The sequence below is a fragment of the Triticum urartu genome, chromosome 2A (genome assembly GCF_056163025.1).
Source record: "Triticum urartu cultivar PI428250 chromosome 2A, HENAU_Tu73, whole genome shotgun sequence".
Lineage (NCBI taxonomy): Eukaryota > Viridiplantae > Streptophyta > Magnoliopsida > Poales > Poaceae > Triticum > Triticum urartu.
This window is the reverse complement of record NC_141874.1, coordinates 509,825,878-509,832,291: the sequence shown is the minus strand read 5'-3', so window position 1 is coordinate 509,832,291 and position 6,414 is coordinate 509,825,878.

The following is a 6,414-nucleotide window of genomic DNA, read 5'->3' as shown; positions in this document are numbered from 1 at the left end:
GTATGTTACTTGCCCAATCATCGGTGTCATCATACCTAGTTCGATCTCGTTACGGGCAAGTCTCTTTACTCGTTCCGTAATGCATCATCCCGTGACTAACTCATTAGTCACATTGCTTGCAAGGCTCATAGTTATGTGCATTACCGAGAGGGCCCAGAGATACCTCTCCAATACACGGAGTGACAAATCCTAATGTCGATCTATGCACCACAAAAAAAAGACACATCCGTGACATTTTGGGCCGAACGAAATTTTTTTCTGTCATACATATGACACTTCTATGACGATAATTGTGACAAAACCCGGTATCATCATACATGTGGTGGGATCCTACTTCTATGAAAAAAAATCATGACAGAAAATGGGCTTTTCATCCTGGGCGGGCCGGAGACGCAGCTGCATGACATTCTTTGGGCCGTCCATGACGGAAAAAACCATGGCAGAAGCGAGGGCGAGGAAAATTTCGGGGATTTCCCGGTTACGGTGGGAGGTCGGGGGCCGAGCGATGCGCGTTTCTCTCGTACACATACGCGCGCGTGTGTGAGGCATTAGCTCTAACTGAACCCGAGCGAGGCGTTGGGCTCTAACTGAACCCGAGCGATTGCACTGCAGGCTACGCATTACTGAACCCGAGCGATCGATCGGTGGCTGCTAACTGAACCCGGTCGAGCGATTCCTTCACTACTGCTGCTAACTGAAGCTGATCGATGCTGCCTCTGGATGAACAGTGAGCATTGCGCGGGGGGGGGGGGGGGTGGATGAACAGTTCCCGGTGAGGGTGGATGAACATGACCCTATGGTGTTGCCTCTGGATGAACAGGACCCCGATCGATCGAGTCGGTTGGGGCTGATGAACAGGACCCCGTGGAGGGCTGAACAGGACCACCCCGTGGAGGGTAGGATGAACAGTAGACGGTGGAGGGTAGGATGAACAGTAGCCCGTGGAGGGGTGGTTGAACAGGAGCTCGTGGAGAGGGCTGGTTGAACAGTAGCCGGTGGAGTAGCGCGCGGTGGAGGCTGGATTAACAGGAGCCCGTGGATGAACAGTCGCAGGTGGAGGCTGGAGGAGGTCGACGGTGGATGAACAGTAGCTCGTGGAGGCTGGAGGGGGTTGACGGTGGAGATGAACAGTATCCCGTGGAGTCCCGTTTTGCGGTACGCCACACCCCTCTCGATGAACAGGACCCCCGTTTCGACTGTAGCGCTCCAATACAAGTCCGTTTCATCCGTTTTGCGGTACGCCACACCCCTCCCGATCAACAGGACCCCTGTTTAGACCGTAGGAGGTCCGTTTCCTCCCTTTCGCGGTACGCCAGACCCCTCCCGATGAACAGGATCCCGTTTTGAACGTGGCCGGTCGAACACAAGGCCGTTTCCTCTGTTTTGCGGTACGCCAGGCCTCGTTTCCATCGCCTATTCCGTCCAAGCTCTCCTGATGAGCACAACCACGCATTCCGTTCCGACCCAGCCGGTTGGCTCCCACGCGTTCCGTTGCTTCCCCATGAACACGACGCATTCTGTTGCCTCCCCATGAACACGACGCATTCCGTTGCCTCCCCATGAACACGACGATGACGCTGTTTCTCCGTTCCGACCCAGCCATGTAGACGAGCCCTGGCCGTACGTATACGCGAGTAGGCGTTCGAGACCCCACCCATATGTACACATACGTGGCCGAATTTTCTTTCTTGCACCCTGGTCGCTGTACGTATGTGTACATGCTACGTGCGCGCCTCTACTACGACACGTGCGCGCCTCTACTACGACACGTGCACGCCTCTACATCGACCAGTATGTACGTACACGTTCGCGACCAGAATGACAACGCTACATACGCTTCGACCAGGTGGGTCCCGACTGTCAGGCACTTCCTTGCCTGCGAAGATGTAGCTGGTGGGTCCCAACAGTCAGGGGGCGAATCGTTTTTTTTGCCCGGACGCACCTCCTTGCGTGCGAAGATGTAGCTGGTGGGTCCTAGCAGTCAGGGGGAAACATTTTTTTCATGAAATACAGTGGCCCGTCCGGTGGGTCCCAGCTGTCAGGTGGAGGAATCATTATTTTCCGCGTAATAAGGAGGCACTTCCTTGCTGCGGCCGTGGACCCAGCTGTCAGCCTCTCCATGTACAGTCCATGTCCGATGGAAGTCGTTCCTTAACCACGTTGACCATGCCGCGCCGAGAGCACCAGGGCGGTGGACGACGGCGAGGCCTAGGAAGGGGATGACACGGAGGCAGGGAAGACTCGGCAGTTGTTTCCCACGCGGAGGGGAGTACGATTGTACGAGGGTTTACTGGTTCGTCTGCCGTCGCCGGAGAATAACAGCAGGTATGGGTGAGTAGAGGGATGGCTAGGCCAGCGATGGGAGTACGGTTGGGCGGTGAGGCCTGCGCGGCAGCACAGCCGGCCGCGAGGAGGAGGGAGCAGACAGTCCCGCCGGCGCTTGTTTGAGCGGCTGGAGCAGGAAGAGCAGAGATTGAAGAAGCACGACGGCCGTTGGATGGACATCCAACAGTCAGTGCTTGTGCGTCAACCTTTTTTTTAGGAAAGCCTCAAATCTGTGGAAAACAGCATATAGCCCATCTGCCATTATTTATAATAATTTACAGCCCATTTGCTAATTCCTAAGGTTTTTTTTTGGAGCCCATATTCTTTTTGTTAGCATTACAGCCCATATTGTGGCAACGGTTAAAAAATTATACGAAATTTTGCATATTTCGGTGCGGCCCGAACTGTTTTTAATCCCGAAATTTCGACTCACATTCAAACTGATTTTAAAAATAAATGTATATCAATATAAAATCCAACAAATTCTCCACGATAAAAATTAATGTAATTTAAAATCTTAAAATGAAAAAAAGATATTTGAAACTAATTGCCGGTTTGATGTGTTTTAAAAATGTACAACCCATTTCTCATTACTGATGGGCCATTTTCTCGGCCAGCCAAATGAAAGCTCTCCTCGTCTTGAAAGATTTGTAGCCCAACAGGCCTGACAAAGCGACTTACTTGGCAAATTACAAAAAAACTGGGATGTAGCCATGGACCCAGCTGTCAGCATCTCCACGTACAGTACTCTTCCGATGGAAGTCGTTCCTTGACCACGTTGACCACGCCGCACGGAGAGCACCATGGCAGTGGACGACGGCGAGGCCTAGGAAGGGGGCGACGCGGCAGTGGAAGCCCGTGCGGAGAGGACTACGAGGGTTCACTGCTTCGGCTGCCGTGTGATGTTGTCGTCGCCGCAGGGCCTGGCCAGCGGTGGGAATAGTAGGGGGCGGTGAGGCCTCTGCGGTAGCACACCCGGCCACGGGAGGCAGGAGCATGCGGCACGACCGGCGCTGCTTTGGGCGGCTGGAGCAAGAAGACCAGAGGTTGAAGAAGCACTACGGCCGTTGGATGGACGTCGTACGGTCACAGGAGATAGAATCGTTCATATTGACTAACTTGATAAAGCCCTTCGTCCCCGTCAACTTAGTAGGCCCACAAGTCAGCCTCCCACCAAGGTGGGTCCCAGCTAGCCAGGGGAGTATTCATTTTTTTGTGCGTAATAAGGAGGCACTTCCGGTGGGTCCGAGCTGACAGCGGGGGGAACGTTTTTTTTCACGAAATACGGTGGCCCGTCCGGTGGGTCCCAGTAGTCAGGGGGAAATAAATTTTTTCGCAAAATACCGGTGGCCCGTCCGGTGGGTCCCTGCTGTCATGTGGAGGAACCATTATTTTCCTCATAATAAGGAGGCACTTCCTTGCTGCCGCCGTGGACCCAGTTGTCAACCTCTCCACGTACAGTCCATGTCCGATGGAAGTCGTTCCTTGACCACGTTGACCACGCCGCGCCGAGAGCACCAGGACGGTGGACGACGGCGAGGCCTAGGAAGGGGACGATGCGGAGCTGGTGAAGACACGACAGTGGATGCCCACGCGGAGAGGAGTATGCGGGTTCACTCGTTCGGCTGTGGTGTGAGGCTGTCGTCGCCGCAGGGCCTGGCCAGTGGTGGGAATAGTAGGGGGCGGTGAGGCCTCCGCGGCAGCACAATCGGCCATGGGAGGCAGGAGCAGGCGGCACGACCGGCGCTGCTTTGGGCGGCTGGAGCAAGAAGACCAGAGGTTGAAGAAGCACTACGGTCATTGGATGGACATCGTACGGTCACTGCAGCTAGAATCGTTTATATTGACTAAGTTGACAAAGCCCTTGGTACGTCAACTTAGTAGGCCCACAGGTCAGCTTCCGAAACGGTGCACCCCAGATGTCAAGGGGAGGAATCATTTTTTGGGCGGGTGAAGATAGAATATCCGAGATTGAAGAAGCACGGCATCCGTTGGATGGACATCCAACGGCCACTGCTGCTAGAACCGTGTGTTGACTATAAGTTGACAAAGCCTTGCATACGCGTCAACTCTGTTTTTTAGGGGACGCGTCAACTTAGTAAGGCCAGAAGTGTGTGTGGCAGAGAACGTATAGCCCATTTGAGATTTGTAAGAATGTGTAGCCCATTTTTGAATTCTAATGGAATTTACTACAGCCCATTTACAGTTTGTTAAAAGTACAACCCATTTCAACCAACCGTTCAAAACAGAATTCAATAAAATTTCCCACATTTTGATGGGATCCGAAATATTTTTATCCTGAAATTTATAGTCAGATTAAATACAATTTCAATATAAATTTATATTACGTAAAAATCCAACGAAACATTGCGCTCGCAACAATTAATGAAATTAAAATTTTCAATATCCAAAATTAATATTTTATAAAGTAATCACGTGTTTGGTGCATTTTTTATAGTTACTGCCTAGTTTTTATAATTACATCCCATTTATTATTTCTTAAAGCCCATTTTCTTGTTAAGCCTAATGCATCCCTCCTAGGGAAGGTTTGCAGCCCAGCGGGGCGGGGAATAACAACTTGACCTTGCCTAGGTATTCCTAAAAAAATGTATAGCTCGGCTAGCCATTTTCAGCTTGAAAAAAAAATATCTGGGCTGGATATCTGGCCTGGGCTAGACGGGCCACACCCCGCCCAGTTAATACCTGCAGGGATGTTTTCGTTGTTGTTCAGAGGAGAAAAATTAATATCTGGGCTAAACATCGAAAAACTTTGCAGTGCTCACACCTCAAAAACACAAATACTGCTCGAGCTGCTTGGTCCCAGCTGTCGGCCGCTTCTTGTGCAATTCTCTCATTTATTGACTACTACATAGGTCGACAATGGTGTGGGACCATGATGTCAGGAAACCAGGGGGAAGCAAAATAAATTACTCCAGCGAGCGCTTCCACCTCTGCCTCGTTGTCTCCCGTGGAAACCCCTTTCCTCCCTTTTTTTTGCTCGAGCAAGGACCAATGCATGCAGCACGTCCATGCGGTTATTGGGTAAGAAATAAAAGCGCTTTGCATGCTATGAATTACGATGGCCTGCATGGGTAGCTAATAAGGCATCCTCTTAACTGCTGTGATTAAGTGTTGTGTTTAGAAGAGAGAAATATTCTTCTTTTCCACCAATCTGCTTGCACCTAGGTCGTGATGGACCTTCTAATACGACTTATTCACCTAGACGGAGGGAGTATAGTTATATATAAATATATATATATATATATATATATATGCACTTGCGTACGTGAGGCTATGGACCTGGTGGGTCCCCATTGTCATCCTCTCCAAGTAAAGTCATCTCCTCGCCCGCGCGCGCTTTCCGCCCGAAACAGTCAGCGCCGCTCGCCCCGCTTCCCGGTGCAGGCGATTGCTCCGCCTTCAAATGACACAAGTGTCGTCCGTCCGTCCATCTGCCGCCCACATTAATGATACGCGGTTGCCGAGGCGGCTACTTCGGCGCCACACGTCCGTCCCTCCGCCCGCCCATCGTTGCTATATAAACTGTTGTGCCGGCCATAGCCGCAGTCATCCGCATCCGTTCCCTTTCTCCTGTCCACACCACTACTGCCCACCATGGCTTCCTCACGCTCCAGCGGTCTTCGGGACGGGCGGACGACGGACCACTAGGAAATGGCAGCCATTGCTGCCTACCGGCTGGCCGGCAGGCAGCCGGAGGACGACGACGTCCCAATGGAGAACATGGTAATCGACGATCCGGCGCCAACCCCCTCCTCCGCGCCATCCTCGCCGGTGCATTGCACCATGACCATCAGCGAGGCCCTTGCCCAATATATGGACAGTGTGAGGCAGATGCGTCAGGAGCAGTTCCGGGAGGCGCAGGCCGACGCCGCTTACAACCACCATCTCCTCCAGGAGCACCTGCAGGCGGAGGAGCAGATCACCGCGGAGCGGGCGGAGCAGGAAGCGCTGCTCGACTCGTACCGCTCCGCCCGCAAGGGCCGCCTCGAGCGCTGGCGGTACCGCATGCAGGTGGCGGAGGCTGCGGCCACCTACAAAGAGGCTTGCAAAGAGGGTGATGAAGCAGGC